General features: G+C 43.2%; 1 long non-coding RNA gene across 1 annotated transcript; it reads left to right on the plus strand.

The window, feature by feature from the left end:
• Positions 1 to 876: 876 nt before the first annotated feature.
• On the plus strand, positions 877 to 4,757 carry LOC129678207 (uncharacterized). The gene is made up of 2 exons (XR_008720328.1): positions 877 to 1,616; positions 4,078 to 4,757. It is a non-coding gene; the product is annotated as an uncharacterized LOC129678207 (long non-coding RNA).
• The last annotated feature ends 13,193 nt before the right edge of the window (positions 4,758 to 17,950 follow it).

Genomic DNA, 17,950 nt, shown 5'->3' on the forward strand with positions numbered 1-17,950 from the left:
TGGTATAAGGGATGAAGAAGCTCAGTCTGAGTGAAGCCCTGCAGCAGCCTGCTGCTCCCTTCCAGGAAAGCACTGCCCATTCTAGGCAAAGGGAAGAACATCCTGCTGGCATTTAGAATAGCTCTTGAAAGGCAGCCCTCATACATCCTTGTTCATGTCCAGCGGGGTTCAGCAGGAGCAGGCAGCACACTCGTGTTTGGGGTTAATTGGTTCCTTGGTTTGAGGCTTTTATGTCATTTCTCTCAAGATCCACCTCTTATTTTTCAGCTATTGTCCTCTTCACTTGACTTCTAAAATTTTTGGTGTCCAATTCCTGTACCATCTGAGAACCTCGGTTTGTGGTTTCCCCTTCAGGGCCACCTGATCGTTTCAGCAGAAGACAACACGGGCCTCCACTTTCTCTGCAGTTAGCCTCTGAGGATTTGCATTCCTGATCCAGAGCTAGCAAATGACTATCAGCTCTGTCAAGGGGCTTATTCTTTCTAGCTTTTGTGCTCAGAGTTCTGCTGCCACATTTCTTGTTTCTAATCATTCTGTGTACCCATGGTCTAGGGGTTATTTTGAAATATAATTTAAGGTAAGAACATCTGCTGCTCTTGCAGAAGACCAGGGTCTGGTTTCTCAGCTGCAGAAAATCGGATGCCCTCTTCTGGCCTCTGCAGGCCCCTGCATACACACAGTGCACTCTGCGCACACTCACTCACACAGATACACGTAAAATATAAATAATAAAAAAGTGTTTTTCTTCTAAAGCATTTAAAGTATAAGCTATTTACACAAAACATTATTTAGATGTCACTTTTGAAATTTTAACTAAATGTTATGAGTTTTTATTAAAAATTAAAAAAAAAACATTCACAGACTTGGGATCCAATATCCATAAGAGAATGTAGAAAATTCATGTCCTAGTCTGTTGGAAGGACCCTGCTGTTTGAAGTTGCAGTCCTCCCAGTCTGGATAGACATTCTGAGCTGGGCATTAAGGTGAAGGACTCCCTCTCCCCAGCAGGGCCTCCTACTCTCTGCCTGACTTCATCTGGAGAGTGTCTTTAGACATAGATGCCCCTACCCACATTTGATATATGGCCTTTGACACAGCTCCCTGCTAGCTCTCCCCTCCCTGTGCCTATAGGATTAAGAGGTACTGTGTTCCTGTTTATATGATAGGAGTATGCTGTTTAATGCAAATCAAGCATCCTTGAAGTGCCTAGTTCCAACCAATTATGTACACCATTCCTGGGAGACCCCTACCCACTCCCCAAGGACTATAAAGCCTTTGTTCTCCCAAATTAAAGTTGAACTAGCTCCCTGAAGTGGTTCCCAGAGTGTTTGATCTCCATTGTGCTCTTAGCCTTCCAAGTTCTGTGCCTTGCCTTTTGCTTTTCCTGCCTTGGTGGTCTGGTGGCCAACAGCCTCCCCCTCCCCCAGGAAGGAAGAGAACCACAATATTCTCTATGTGTTACCACTGGGACTCTATAGCTATTCTGATTTAAAAGAAAGAGGAAGAAATTATTAATACTTCAAGCTATTGCTCAGCCCTCGTATGAAATTTCTCCAAAGCCATGCCTATTCCTGGAAGCCTCTGGAGCTGCCCATCAAAACACAAAGAGAAGCCAGGTAAGATCAGCTCGGTGACACGGAAACAATCTGTGGTTACAGAAGAATCAGTTACTCTCTTGTCATCTGAGAGGAAGGGCTTGACAGGCTTGTAATTTGTCTTCCAGCTAAGAAAAATCTTCCTTCCCGCTAGAGTAGCCTCTTTCTCTGATACTGACTTTTCCTGATGTTTTGTTTGGATGCAGCCTCCTTTTGTGTCACTATTTGGGGACAAGGCAGATGGGGGAGCTCTAGTGACTTGAAAGGTGTTAGTTGCAGAATGATACTTGGATTCTAGGTCATGATATGCTGGCATGAAGCAATGAATCCCAGTGAATACAGTTATTGTGTGTTTGTTTATGGAATGCAGGCCAGAGGCAGCCTAAGAACTGAACTCTTTTAGGTCTAAAAGCAGTAATCACATTGAGAATATTTGAGTTAAACTTAGGAAAATGTGTAGAATTTATTCTGACTGATTGTCAGATTCTTGGGAGTAATAAGCTAAAATTTTGTCTTTTTATTATTTTTTTTTCTTTTTAAGTGAGGCTAGACAGGTAACTCAGAAAGACAAACTTTACATCTCCCTTATTGAAGGCTCCTGGTTCCAAATCCTCAGATGTGAATACATAGCCCGTAGTAACTAAGAAATCAGAAAAGTAAAATGGGACCATTGTCAGGATAGGGGGCTTGGGGAGTAATAGAGAGCAGAATAGCAAGGAACAACAAATCTGAGCAAGGAAACAGAAACACAGGGGACACCTTAAGGAGGAGGAGAGAAGTAAATACAGAAGAAGTGGGAGGAGGGTAGAAGGGAAGAGCAGGATACAAGATGTGAAAGAGGCAAATGGGAAAAGAGCCATTCTTTAGGGAAGGGTGAGGAAGTACATGAAGGAGGGAAGTGGATAAAGTAACAAGAATATCTGAAAAAGCCACAAGTAATTACACTGTTAACCATTTACAAAATAAAAACCTATTATACACATAACTTTGTGTATAAATATACATATAGTTTTAATGAACATTTCTCATCTGGGCTGGTGATGGTCCCTCCAAGAGCCAAAGACCACCTAACAATGACACCAATATAGATATGAGAAGCCCTCATTTGGTAGTTGACCAGGGCTGTCCAAGAGACTCCCAAGACATATAGCCTATTGCTGTGGCCCTTGGTTACCTAACCCCTAGAGGTGGAAGGTAAGTCCCAATTGCTGAAGACATCATGTACTTTAGAAACAGAACCCAGAGACTCATGAGATGGAGCTGATCTCAATGTTCCATCCCCTGAGTGTTGCAGGATATTTGACCACACTGTGAACCCTGAGACTGTGTACTCGAAAAACCTGTTTCTAGTTGTGGTGGGCTCAGCCCTAGCACATACCTTTAATCCAAAAGCTTTCTGTAGAAAGGATTTTAAAAAGTCAACCATGGGTCAAGAGGCAAAGCAAGCAACCATTTGACAAGGTCTGAACATAGGGAAAAAAAAAAAAACATAGAGAGTGAGAGGAAGTCCAGAGGATGGACAGAGAGATGCACAGGAAGTAGAAAGGAGGGACATTCAGTTTGAAGTTTAAGACAGTGTGAAGAGGGGAAGGTGCTTCATCCTTCTGGGACATTGGCATCTGCTGGGTGCTTTCTCTGCCTCTCTGAGCAAGTAAGCTTTCGTCCCAGCATCTGGCTCCTGAGTCTTGATTGATAAAATTGAATGTTTGGGATTTTATTTAAAAAGAACACCTGAGGACTAGCTTCCATGGAACAAGAAGGCATCATGAAAGTTTCCAAAGGCACCTAAGAACCACATCAACTAGCATGATATGATGACAGTAAGGGTGCATTCGTGGCACACATGCCTTGGAGGTAACCAACAACTCTCCAATTGGACTGAAGATCCGATCAAGAAGGATACTTACCGTTCCTGGTACTGGAACCTAGCTAACTGCTCAGTGCTAGTGAAATCATGGTTATTGGAAGATAATCTATAACCACTAATTTATTAAATTATCCCTAACAATAATCAATAAACATTTGCCCTTATACCACAGATAAGAGTAGTCTTCACCCCTCATCAATAAAACTTCTCTTTGCAACAGATGGAGACACCTGCAGAAAACCACAACTGGTCAAAATGCAGAGTTGTGGGCAGACCAGAAGCCATCTAGGCTCCCCAGCCTTTATGGCATGGGCTGTAGGCACCACTACGATAAACAAATATGTGATGGAGAGATGGGAAAGATAGAAAACCAAAACAGTATATGCACTATGGAGACAGGCAGACGTGAAGATGGGACAGGATACAATGGCGATAAGGATTAGCCTAATGTGAATGGCCTGCACTACTACCTGAGGTCATGGTGATGTCTGTATCCATGCTTCTGCCAATGGCTATGCCTGGGTCCATGGTGCCGCCACAGCCAGGGTCTGTGTTCATGTCTGTATCCCGTGTTACCACTAGAAGACCACACAGTGTATGTTGTTCTTGTTACAGCCTGAAGCCATGTTGATTGATGCCCATGGGTGGTGCTGCTGCTGGAAGCCATATTTATCTGAGTAACCTGCCATGGTGATCTCTGCGGTCTGGACTGCCCAAGGCCTTAGTGATGTCTGCTGTCTGGACTGCCTCCAGTGGGCCTTGTTTGGATCCGTGGGGCTGGTGGTCATGTTTGTAGTCTGTGCTGTCATCAGAAATCCTGTGGAAGCCCATGATCCATGCTTCTGCTAACTAAAGAGTATGGAAACTATTTTTGCAGTGATATTGATGATTGCAGATGTATAATTGAGAAAGAGGGACTGGAAGTCTTCTAGAACAACACCTACCCCTACCCTAACTCCCCCAAAGTAGCCTAAACAGGAAGCCATCACAGAGAACTCTTAAAAACTGTGATAAGGATGCTACAGTTAGCTATTCACAATTGATGGCTTCTGAAGTAGGTGGGGGAGGGGAAGGACTCAGTTCTGTTTAAGGAACAAGTCACTAAGAGTTTGACAATGCTCCAGTGAGTAAATAGATAACAAATATTGGACTTCAAATTTTTTAATTTAATTTTTTATTTTCTTTGGGGGAGGAGGTCACAAAGGTAGGAGTCAGACATGAAGTACTGGGAAATGAATGTGAAATGTGAAGATTTCAAAAATTCAATAAATAAAAAATATTATGTTGAAATAAAATGCAAAGTTGTGGAGTATAGTCCCAGTTGATATATCTACAGGACACTTCTACTCCTAAGGCCCAGGGAACATTGCAGAAGAAGGGCTGGAAAGATTTTAAGAACCAGATGATCAGGGAGTTTGCTGTCTCTTAGTAATACCAAAAGCTACAGCTGTACAGTCTCATCAACATGACTGCCCAAATGTGAGCTAAACAAGGATAACACCAATGAAGGTTCCAAACTGGACAGAGAACAGGCCTCAATCCTTCACAAAACTGTAGGCAACTGAGAAAAGGTAGGAATGGGGAAAGTGGCCTTCCCTAAGGAAGAGCACACCAATTAGTTGTCCAGTACCAGTCAGCCCTGAAAACGCACAGCATTCTATGGCCCATGAACAGGTTATACTTAAGAATATATATGAATATAAGCCTACACATATGCATGCAATAACGTTTTTTAAAAGAGGCCATGAATTTGGAGGGGAGTGGGAAAGGGCACATGGGATAGTTTGGAGGGAGGAAAGGGAAAGGAAAATGTTGTAATTAAATTACAATCTCAAAAAGGAAAACATGGGGATAGAGAGATGGCTTGGTGGTTAAGAGCACTAGCTGTTCTTCCAATGGGCCTCAGTTCCCAGTATCCACATGGTAGCTCACAGCCATCTGTAACTCCAGTTCCAGAGGATCTGACACCCTCTTCCCATTTTGGCTGGCACTGACTATCCATATGATGTACAAACGTACATGCAGACAGAACATTCATATACATAATAATAATTTTAAGTGATTTTGTTATACCTTGTGCTAGAAATCCTAGCTAATGCGTTAAGATAAGAAAAAGGAAAGGTATACTTATAAAAGAAAAGAAACAGACCCTTTTGTTCACTGAAGATATAACTGTGTAGCTATTTCTTCCTAATTGAAACATTTGCTCCTTGGGAGGAAGGAGGTTAAGACTCAGGAGGACCAGAAAGTCTTAAGTCTTAAGATTCACAAGGACCCTCTCCAAATGCTTTATAAGCCAGAAACAATGAGGGAGAAATAAGATCCTTTGTTGGAGCTGTTATCCAGGGAACTCTAGAGATGCAGCTTCTAAGAGTCATCACCTATGCTGTGGGTGAAGTTGGTGGAGTATGCAGCTACCCCAAGAGTCAGCCAGGCTCCTTTAAGTAGCCCTAATAAACTCACTGGTTCATCAAGCTAGACTTTAGCAGGTTTGTTTCCTTTGCCTGTTGCTGGTATTCTTTTGGGGTGAATGAACATCTGTTCATGCCTTCCCAGGAAACCTCACATAATACAATCTGTGTAGATTAAGGGAATCAACAAAAACAAGCTGGGAAGATATGTGAAGCTAATGAGGTTGCAGGACAAACAGTTAATATCTAAAGGGTCAGTCTCTTATACCAAGGAACAAGTAGGTTTAGAAATTTTGAAAAGTAACACTGTTTACACAATCTTCCTTAAAATGAAATAGATACAAATCTAAAAAAATATGTACTAGATCTATATGAGAAAAAAAGCTACAAAACATTGATGAATAAAAAGCCAATTAAACAAATACATTGTATGTTCATGGATGAGAAGAGTCAGTATTTTCAAGACATTAGTTCTTCCCAAATTACTGTAGCTATAAATTCAATAGAAGCTGTATCCAGTTCCACAGAAAGCTATTTCAAGATACTAACAAGTGAATTCTACAGCTAAGGTAAGAGAGGTAAAATAATTAGACTAAGCAAAACAGTATTGACAGATAGAACAGTGCTGAAGAATTGCTCAACCTCAAGACTCAACCATAAACCTACAATGATCAGGATGGTACAGTATTAGTCAAAGAACAGGCAAATAAAAATTCAGACTCCCAAAATAGACCCAAATAACTGTTTCAAACTGATCAATAGCAAAGGAGCAAAGCCAATAAAATAGATCAATGATAGCCTTTCCAACAACAACTGACTAAAACCAAACGTTCACATGCAAAAGAGAAACTATTCCTGTCACAAAACATCAATTATACAAAATGAAATGCCCAGAGGAAAATCTGGATGACCTTGGGTTTGCCAATGCCTTTTTCATGTATTAATTATTTATCTAAGTATGTGTGCGTGCGTGCATACGCACACAGACTCATGCGCGCATGCCGTGGCATGCACATGAAGGTCAAACAACAACTTTCAAGAGCCAGTTCTCTCCTTCAGCCATGTGGGTCCCAAAGCTTGAACCCAGACTGTCTGGCTTGAAGCCAAGCACCGAGTAAGTTAGTTAGTTAGTAAGTAAGTAAGTAAGCAAGTTACCGAGTATGCCATCTCCCTGCCCTGCTCAACGTGACACATGTAAGCATATGACCTGCTATGCTTTAAATCTTAAAAGTCCCTAACGTCCATGTGTTAAAATCTTGTTCCTGTAATACCCGCCCATGAAGATGGGTTCTAGGGGTATGTCCCCTTAAAGGAAAACTCTAGTTCCTTTTTCTTCCTCCCTAGACTCTGGCTCATCACGAAGAATCAGGTGAACAGCTGTCCACCCATCCCATCATAATGTGCTGCCTCTCTCCAAATCCAAAAGCAGCAGGGTAAACAAAAGTGGGCTGAAATCTCTGAGACAGTCAGAATTAACTGTCTCTAAAAGCTGACCATCTTGAGTATTGTTGTAGCGATAGAAAGCTGAGTAGCATGTGACCCATGAAAAGACTTGATACACTGAAGTTAAGCCTCTACTTTGCAGAAGACATGTTTGAAAGCATAAACAGGCAAACCACAGCTAAGAAAAGATATTTTCCAAGAATTTTTATCCATAACATACAAAGTAATACCCAACAATAGAAAAAGAAGCAAATTAAAAGGTGGGCCCTGGGCCTGGATAGCTCAGATGGTTAAGAATGGCTGTTGTTCTTATGTAGGAGCTGGATTCAGGTCCCAGCACCCACCACTGAGCTGAGCAGCTCACAACCCTCAGCTCTAGAGGCTCTAACATTCTCTTCTGGCCTCTGGACAGCCACATACACATACATGTACACATTCCTAAATAACAAAAATAAAATGTAGGCCCTAACCATAACAGGAACCTCACCAAAGGAGAATTACAGGTGCCAAATAAGTATATGGAAATCGGCTGTACATTGGATGCTGTCAGGGACATGCAAAACACTACTATACGCTTGCCACCGTGGCAAAACTCTAACACTACACGTGCCTGGAACTGCCACGAGCAGTTAGGAGCAACCGGAGCTTTTGTTCTTCGCTGGTGGAAACGTAAAAAACAAAACGTAAAGCTCAAACACACTGGAAGACAGGTTGGCCATTTCTTAAAAAAGTAAAACATGCTATTACCAAGCAATCCAGCAGTCATACTCTCTAGTAGTTACCCAAAGGAGCGGAAAAACCCATGAGTCTGGCCACACAAACACCTGCATGTGGATGTTTCCAGTGGCTTTATTCATAATTGCCACAATTTGGAAGGAGCAACCAAGAAACCCGTCAGCAAGTCAGTCGGTAAATAAGCGATAACCTAGTCAGAGTGAAATGCTGTAATGATGAATAATTTAGTTGTCTAAGCCCACAGGACATTGACACCAAGTGTTGACAGTAATGTGACCTGTGGACTTCAGAAGTATAGATGTAGCCACAGAGGCTCATCAGCCTGATGGGTGATGGAGTTGCAATGGGAGACCCTGCATATTTGGTTTGTGTGTGGGGGTGGGGGTGATTTTTATACCTACCTCTCAACCTTGCTGTAAACCTATAACTTTGTTTTGTTTGTTTCTTTGTTTTTGTTTAAATAACAACTGATGGTTCTTCCATTACTGATACACCTCCTGCTGTTTTGGGGATTGTTGGCACTACTTTTTATCTACTTTATTGGGGTTTATTAAATCTCTTTCTCCCTTTACCCCAATCCCTTATCCTTCCTAATACCTCCCAACACGCCAATGCTAGGTAGGAGAGAGAGGTTAGTGGAGGTCATCAGATTCTTTGCGGCAATACCAATCTCAGTCACCAGGGTATCTAGTAGGCCAGCAAACCAGCAAACCAGCAAACCAGCAAACCAGCAAACCAGCAAACCAGCAAACCAGCAAACGCAACAGCAGGAAGAACCAGCAGCAGCCTTCTTCCTTCTCGGAGCATTCTCTTTCTCTCTCTGGGCTCTGGTATTTATACCTTCTCAAAGTCCTCAGAATTAAACTATCTGTAGCTGGCAAAGACTAGCTCTCTCCAAGCCACACAATGCAATTATCAGCTGTGGACAAACTAAAATCGGTCCCATACCCAACACTTGGGATTAAAACAAAAATATAACATCACTAGCTATTTTAAGAAACCAAAACTTCCACTACAGGGAACAGTCTTTTTGCTTTTCCGAAAAGTTAAATAATTTACTTATTTATTAATTAGGGGCTGGAGATACGGCTCAGTGTATAAAAGCCCTTATTGCTTTTGAAGAAGACCCAGATTCAGTTCCCAGCACCCAGATGGCAGCTTACAATTTTCTATAACTCCAATTCCAGTGCAGCCAAATGCCCTCCTCTGACCTCCTCAGGTACCAAGTACACACTATGCATAGACATATATACGAGCAAAATACTCATAAAATAAAATAAATAAATCTATTAAAAATGAACTCACTTATTTAGAAGCTATATTTCTTAAGTGTCTTTGTTGCTGCTGTTTTAAATTTTTTATTTAACAGGTTTTTTTTTTTAATCTGTTTAGGCACAGAGTCTGGAATGGTTATATGCTATGCCTCCTTAGCAAATAATTAAATTATTATTAGTAATGAAATAATTAAATCATAGCATTTTGAGATTATATGTATTTTTTATCTTATCTGTATGTTTTATTTCATGTGTATAAGTGTTTGCCTGAATCTATGCAATATGTGTGTGCGATTCCCATAGAGGCCAGAAGAGTGTGTAAGACTCCCCTGGGACTGGAGTTACAGAAGGTTGTGAGACACCGTGTGGGTGCTGGGAATCGAACCTGGGTCCTCTGGAAGAGCAGCAGGCAAGTGCTCTAACCACTGAGCCATTTCTCTAGCTTCTAAAAATATTTTTCGTACAATATATTTTGATCATATTCTTTCCCCTCACCCAGCTTTTCCCAGATCCTCCCAACTTCATGTTCTTTCTCTATCAAAAAAGAAAAAAAAAAAAAAAAAAAGAAAGAAAGAAAGAACGAAAACAACAAAAAATCAACAAACTCACACACAAAAATAAATGAGCCTGTTTTGCATTAGCCAACTGCTCCTGGACCTGGAGCCTGCCCCGAGAGTGGGTGATATACTCAGTGGCACTCCACTGAGGAAAACTAATTTTCTCTTTCCCATCAGGTATCAGTTGCAAATAGCTTCTTGGTTAGGGGTGGGACTTTGTCTTGGTTAGTAGTGGGACCACTTTGCCTCCTGAGAGCTGGAAATTTGTCAGGTATGAAGCCATGCAGGCCTTGTTCATGTTGTCATAATCTTTGTAAGTTCATATGCGTATCAGCCCTGCTGTGTCTGAAAGATGCTGTTTCCATGGAGTCACCCACTGCCTCTAGCTCTTACTGTCTTTCAGAATTCTTTCCCCCAAAGAGCCCTGAGCCTCAAGGAGAAAGATTTGATAAAGGCAGCCTTTTAGGGCTGAATGCTCCAAAGCCTCTCTCTCGCCTCATTGTCCAGTTGTGGGTCTCTGTGTTAGTTCCCATGTGCTGCAAGAGGAAGCTTCTCTGGTGATGGCTGAGCCCTGCAGGTACTGATCTATGCTGGGTACAGCAGAATGTTGTTAGGAGCCACTTTGTTACTATGTTCCTTTAGCAGACTAATAATACTAATAATAGTAGGTTTTTTCCAGTCTTGGCCATATTAGCAGCATAAGACACATATCATTGTGTGTGCTTTAAATTAAAAAAAAAAAAAATAGCGGTTGATTACTTCAATAACATTTGTGCTCTTATTACACCAGTATATATGGGTAGGTCTCTCTTATAGGTTATAGGATCTGTAGTTGGGTGAAACTGATGGTTATTTTCTTTTCTAGTAGCATACGATGCTACCATGAGTATTTCAGTACCATAAATGTTAGTCAGCATGCGCGAAGCTTCTAGTTAGTTAATTTAAAAGCTGTATTTCTCAAATGTCTTTCTTGCTGCATTTTCATATACATTGCTATTTCCCGACTTAAGAATTGGCTTCTGCCAGCCAAGGTAGTACACACCTTTACTCCCAACCCTCGGGAGGCAGACCGAGGCAAACTCCGAGTGTGAGGCCTTCCTTGTCTATCTAGTGAGCGAGCTCTGGGCCAGCCAGGGTTGCAGGAGAAAAGCAGGAGAGAGGCCCTGACATAAGGAAAGCTGCAGAACTGGGTACCACCCAGCCTGGTGAGTTCTGGTGTCTGAACAAGACATATATATGTGTGGCAGAAGACTCTAAGACTAGTGTTTAGGTTCAAGACCAGAAAGGATGTGGGGGCATTACTCCTTCCCTACCAGGTTGTTCCTAAAGGCATCTGATGGTCTCTGGAGTGGGATGACAGTAAGCATAGAAAAATAATTCAACTTCTTTTGTCCTTTTTAAATTTTATTTTATGTGCATTAGAATGAAGGTGTCAGATCCCTTGGAATTGGCGTTACAGACAATTGTGAGCTGCCACGTGGTTGCTGGGAATTGAACCCAGGTCCTTTAGGAAGAGCAGACAGCTGCTCTTAACCACTGAGCCATCTCTTTAGCCCCAACTTCTTTTTTCTTAACAAAGGATATATGGAGTAAAGCCAGGAGCTTCTAAGTGTGGATATAAAGGAGCCCAAAAATCTTAAGACAAAGCAAAGACATAACCTCAAAAAAAGCAAGCTGGAACCTGCATACATCCAGCAACACTGCCTTTGGAAAACAAAAGAGACATTCAAAGGCAAGATCCCCCAGCTGCTCTCACGGAAGAAGCACGGCGGATGTGGGAATGGCGGCTACACGATACAAGACACACCTGATGGTGATGGAGAACTTTGTCTCTGCCGAGCATGGTTCACTGGGTGCTGGGAGGAAGGGCAGAGTTGCTCAGGAGGAGAAAGATGCAATGTAACACACTTGGGAAAATAAAGGTCAGATGGGCTGTGAGACTTTTGTTTGTATGTTTTGGTTTTTGTTTTGTTTTTCGAGACAGGGTTTCTCTGGATAGCCTGGGCTGTCCTGAAACTCACCTTGTAGCTAAGGCTAGCCTTGAATTCACAGAGATCTGCCTGCTTCTGCCTCCTGAGTGCTGGGATTAAGGATGTGTGCCACCACTGCCCAGCCCAAAGGGTTGTGAGACTTTTGAAGTTAGGATTACACTTTTTCCCCCCTGCTTGAAAAAGAAATTAGAATTAGGAACAAGAAGTGAAAGAAAAAGTTAGAATCCTGAAAGCTTTGGGATATAAAAGAAAGAATTCTCCCTTTCTCCAATCCCTGCCCCTCCTAGCATCCCAAATAGCTAAGAACAGAACCTGAGAAAACCTGTGTGGTTGAGGGTAATTCCATTCCTTAAGGTAGAACCCTCATGATTTATCACTTCCCAAAGATCCTGTCTCATTATGCTGTGGGAGCTAGGCTTCAGCCTATGGATTTTTGAAGGATGAAAATATTGTGACCACAGCAGCGGCTACTTGCTTGACCTCTGTAAGGCTTGATTTCCTGAAATGCAAAGTGGGTGTAATGATAATGTTGATGCTCAGGCACCTCAAAGGATCACTGTAAGAGGTTACCAGGCCCATACTCAGCCATCAGTAAATAACAGCTGGGACCACCAGGTAGGTCTCCCAACACTCAACCAATGTTTTTGTCTCCTAAAGTTAAACCAACTGCTAGTAAGTGGGTTAGAAAGTAAATCTAACTAGTTTTTAAAGTCCCACTTCTTCTTGAACTATAGAACTCCCTTTGGGAGTAAAATTCCCTCGACTTGAGTCTAGGTTGACCGTTAAGTCTTCTCCGTGCAGGCAACAGGGAAAGTGTTGATGTTTAAGTACTTTGTTTCCACGCTGAGGTGACGGGCATGACACGAGGGTCAGGCAACCCAGGCAGGACAATCCTTGCCACAGAGTCGTGCACACCCCAGCGGAAAGAAGAGGAGTCCCCAGTTGATTTCCTGGGACTGCTTTCGTGTTCTCAGAAAGCCCCTCGGGTTGGACACGGGGCTAGGGGGTGGGCTGTCTCCTTCCCCAAGTGTGTCTTCCCCTGTTTCTGTTCCGTGGAATAAAATCTAATCTCCGTGCCCTCTGAGACTTTGAAAGATCTGTTCTAAGCAGGACTTTTAATCATGTTGTTAGGGGTGTGAGGACATGGAACATCTGAGTGGAGGAGTCTGACAGACAGACAGACATGTGCGCCCATGCAAACACAGACTTTTGTCTTTTCTCTCAGCGATTCAGGCCGGTCTCAGCAAACAATCCAACGATCTGCAGGGCTTCCTCCCCTCCCCCCAATACTATTTCTCCATCTCAGATGTGCTCACCTCATTTACAGCAACTCCACAATGAAGGTACAAGGAAGCCTAATGAATACTTAAAGGTGTAATTAGAAATAGGTGCCTGGCCTTGTTTCTCTCCTAAACTGGTTGATTTATGCCTTGTTGTGATTTTTTTTTTTTAAGGACACAAAACTACTAATTTATGTGTGAAAAGGACATGGAATTAATCCTGAAGATCCCAGCAGCCTTTAAAGATCCGAATCATATGTTGGGCTCGTTTAAAACTTGCATTGGAAATTAAGGCAGAATAAAGCCCTTTAATTTGAAAAGTGCATCCATAGTGGCTGTCCCTAGGATATCTGCAGGGTCATTATTCAGAAAGGTTAAGGAGGGACTTTATTTTTTTTTTTATATTCACTATGTATTTCCCAGTTACAGCTCACCATGGTGCATTTCAACTTATAAAGGGAAGGAGATAAAAAGGGGGGGAGGGGAGCTCTTTCTTCACTTCCCACTTAATTTCCTCGCCTCCACGCCAGTCCCAGCTTAATGAATGTAATTGCTACCTTTGATGAAAATACTATTATCAAGATCACACATTACATTGGAAAACAGTTTTTCTTTAAACACAGCTACTGCAGCCTCTAATTATGCATGTAACAAGTGTCTCCTGAACAAAAGAGCATGTTGTGTACAATTGCCAGGAATTGTGAAGGCGAATTTGAACAAAGGGCAGATTAGATTTGCTCCCTGCTCCACAAAGCCCATCCCTCTGATTAATTTCCTGCAAAAACTAAAACAATTCTCTTAAAAGGCGCTCACCCCCCTCTCTCCAGAATGATCCATATGCCATTTGGGTCTTTCTATAGGATGATAATGGCCCCAGATTTGAACCCACATTAGAAAATAAGAAAGGGCTTTTATGAACTTCCTCTTTCATATGCAAATGACAGCACAAGCTCTTGAGGGATAATGAGCCCCCCCTCACCCAAAAGTGACTTTTTCAGTGGCCATAAAAGAGCTCACTGGTAGGGGAAGGTCTACATCGAACATATTCAACCCAATTATTTTATTAGTTTTAAGAAATGAAACACCTTTACAAAAATACACTGTGCCTGGTGAGACGAGTGACGGCAGCTTTTGCAAGGCAGCTTTTGATAAAAGACAGCTTCTTGACTCATGAACAGAATTTAAAGGAAAAAAAATAGACTGATGATTAAATCAAAAGTATGCTTAAGGTTTTGGGAGACTCTTTGCAATTTCGTTAAACACTGGGTGAGCAATGGGGCAGATTGGACAAGTTCTTCCAGGCCTCTTTCCTACCTTTATCGGTTGTGAGAATGGGAGGAGAAAGAGCGAAGTCGGTGTCTGTTTAGGCTTGGGTAAGAAATGTCTTCCTCAGAAGGCTAGTGTCAAGGTGTGGCCCCCAAATGGGGGCTCCAGTCACTGAGAGCTAACTGGACCTTGAGTGCTCTGACCGAGCCGATGGATGTTATTACCGGGATGTGGGAGCTGGTGAGAGACCAAAAGATTAAAAATTAGCAGCTATTATTAATTAAGGCCTGAACTATGTGGGTGGAGAAGTCCAGTAATGCCCTGAGGGGAAGGACCACCTTACTGCATTCTTTCCCCACCCACTAGAGATACAGTTGCTAGGAAACTGGCCCATCCCCCTAGGGAGGGACACCAGGTCATTAATGGTCTGGGGACCTTCCTATAGCCAATCAATTCAAAATGTAGCATTTTGACCAATAGATGCTTGCCAGGCAGGAATCGCCCCTGCCTTGGGCATGCTGGGATGGACCAGAATCTTTAAATCACCCAACCAACCTGAGCATGGGGCGCTCGGCTGAAGCAGTGGGGAGTTTGGGCCCAAGCTGCAGCTTGTAATTTACAATAAAAAGAACCTCATGTATTTACAGCGGAGTCTGTTTATTCCTGGTCTTTTGGGGTTCATGGACTGGGCAGAACGCTGGTTGGATAAAGTGGATTGCTGAGGGTGTGCCTTTCAAGGGTATTTTATCTCTGGCCTCTTCTTTGTCTGTGTCTCTGCTGCAGGCCAGATTAGCTTCCTGTTAGCGGCTTTCCTTCACTGTGTCCTCCTACCATGATGACGTCTTGCCTGACCTTGGGCCCAGAAACATGGAGCCAAGTGACTACAGACTAAACTCTCCCAATCAATGCTCTAAAATGAAGCCTGCCTACTTTTGAGATGTTTCTCTCAAGTATTCATTGCACTAACACAAAGCTAAGACGCTGTCTAACAATACCTGTCATAAGCAGGAGGTTTAGAGGTAGATAGATGGCCAGGGGCCACATCTCCACGCACAACTGTGTGCCCTGGGATAAATAATCCTCTTATGTCTTATTTCTTCAACTTTAAAATAAGAATAAAATTAACAAGGTACTAAAGACAAAATAAAAAATAAGACTTGTGAAATGTGCATGGTGCCTGGCACAAGGTGAGAACTTACCCCAATTTGTACTTAACACCCAGGGAAACAGCCGATGTTGAATGACGGGGGATTTTCAAAGTAATGCTCAGCACCATCTTCCTTCCTAGGGACAGGGCCTGGGGCAATGTTCTCTCCCTACCTCTATCCAGAAGGAGAGAGATTAGCTGGAGCTCAACTTGAGGAGGTCTGGAGGGCCTAGAGATTTTCTCGGCAGTGTTCACTTGGCTGCCTCTCTCTCTGGACTCATGTCTTCCATTAGGTTGTCTCTAGGACCTGGCCCAGAAAGACCCAGCAGCTTCCTCTCACCACCCCCACTCCCTCCCACCACCCTACTCCCCTCCTACTATCCTACCCCCCACCCTCCCACCCCTTTATTCCCCTACCCTTGCTTCCTAACAGAAGGAAGAGGAACAAATACTGAAAAAGAAGTTCCACAGGGCTCTTCCTCCTTATCACAAAACTCATTAAGTGTGTCCTTCGGGTCACATCCTTAGAGCAGTGAAAGTTATCACAATGCTAAACCCATTAAAACTCATTAAAGTCTCATCCACACAAACCTTTCCTCCCGCCAGACTCCGTTGGCCTCTTTTTGCTCAGTTCATCTCATATCACACCGTTACTTTCTGTCTCACTAATTGTCAGATGCAATTGCAAAGCCCATGCAATCTGAATATAAAATGTGTTTCCAAACTGTGCTACTCCTGCAGGATTCAAACAGTCATAATCATAATGTGGGAAGATGGCATGAATTTTGTGAAAGCCCTCAGCAGATGAGAAAATGCTCATTCTTCAGCCCTTCAGGAAGGGCGTAACACAGAAGACACTCAAAGCTGGGGTGATCTGAGTGCCATGGACTCAGTTGTGCCTTTGTGACAATGAGCGAGATGAGATGCCCGGATAATTTTATCAAAATGACACTTTCTAAGACCATGCTGTGAAAATCGCTGTGAAGATAGACCTACGGAGGAAGCTGTCTTGCAATTTGGTGCTGAAAATCCGGTACACACATTTGCCTCGTTCTTTGCTTAGCCTATGACGTTAGATATACCTGGAGCCTTTACTCAACAATGAGATAAACCTGTTTTCCACCGAGGAGAAATCGAAGTTTTGAGATGAATTCTCTGTCGGTCCTCTAATGTTCTCACACTTACTAGGAAAGAGTCCCTAATTAAGCATATCTTCATAAAGTGGGATAGTCCCAGCAGTAACTTTCTAAGATGATAAGGATCTAGGGTACCCTAAGGTCCTAGGGAGACAATGTACATGTTCTCATAGAAGATGCTACAGAGGCCCATTCGTCTATACAGTGTGAATAGAACACACACACACACACACACACACACACACACACACACAGAGAGAGAGAGAGAGAGAGAGAGAGAGAGAGAGAGAGAGAGGAATCCATTCCCAGGTTTCGGGTGGGACCAGGCAGTCAGATCCACACTGTCCTGCTAGGGAAAGCTTACTCATCTTGGATACCTCCCATATATTGGACACCCGGATCTTAAAACTCATGAACAGAAGAAAAGAGGCTACAACACTTTACCCCCAAAGCACTGGGCTGAAGGTTTGGTAGAGGACAAATTAAAAGAAAGTTGAGGAGGCCTGAAGCAGCCTCCTACACATCACAGAAACTGAGGATCACGAAGTGTGAATGCAAGCATTGTTCTTGGCTACTGTCACCTGCAGCCCCATGAGAAATAGAGGCCGGTGTGGGGCAGAGCCGCAGCAGGGACCCCAGAAGTAGCCAGTTTGCACTGTAACAACTTTGTCTCCTTCAGCTCACTGGCCAGCAGCTGTTTCTGAGAAGCAGAGTTGGAGATATGAGGACAGGGCCAAGGGCATGGAAACAGCATCAGCAGCTAAGGCAGGATGAGCGGGCAGGAGAGCTCTTCACAGCCCTCCGTAGACAGCCCCACTCATCCATCTCTTATCCCATTCCTCATGCTGCCTGCCACCCTGGAAATTGGCTGGACCAATTGCTCTAAGGAGTCCTAACTAGGGGACGGCATTAAAGGCACGTGAACTTGGAGGCAGCATCCCTGAGTGTTGATGGCAGTGCAAATGGCCAGCCATTTCCTGGTCCACTGGGTGCACTCGGGATTAGCATACTGCTGGTGGAGCTGCTCCATCTGTCTTCTATGCTCCTCATTGCCAGAAGCAAGGTGGAATCTATCTCTAACCTTTGAGTCCATGAAGGACAATGCCCTAAACGCCCCTGAAATGATGCATTCACGGGGGTGGCCACAGAGCCACACTCTAAGGTTCCCTGAGAAGGCCCAGGAGGCTCCATCTTCAGGGAGGAGGTTTTAGAGTTTCCTGAGCTCAGGGAGAAGCAGACTCCGGGGGA

The sequence above is a fragment of the Psammomys obesus genome, unplaced genomic scaffold, assembly GCF_907164565.1.
Source record: "Psammomys obesus unplaced genomic scaffold, mPsaObe1.curated_primary_1811, whole genome shotgun sequence".
NCBI lineage: Eukaryota > Metazoa > Chordata > Mammalia > Rodentia > Muridae > Psammomys > Psammomys obesus.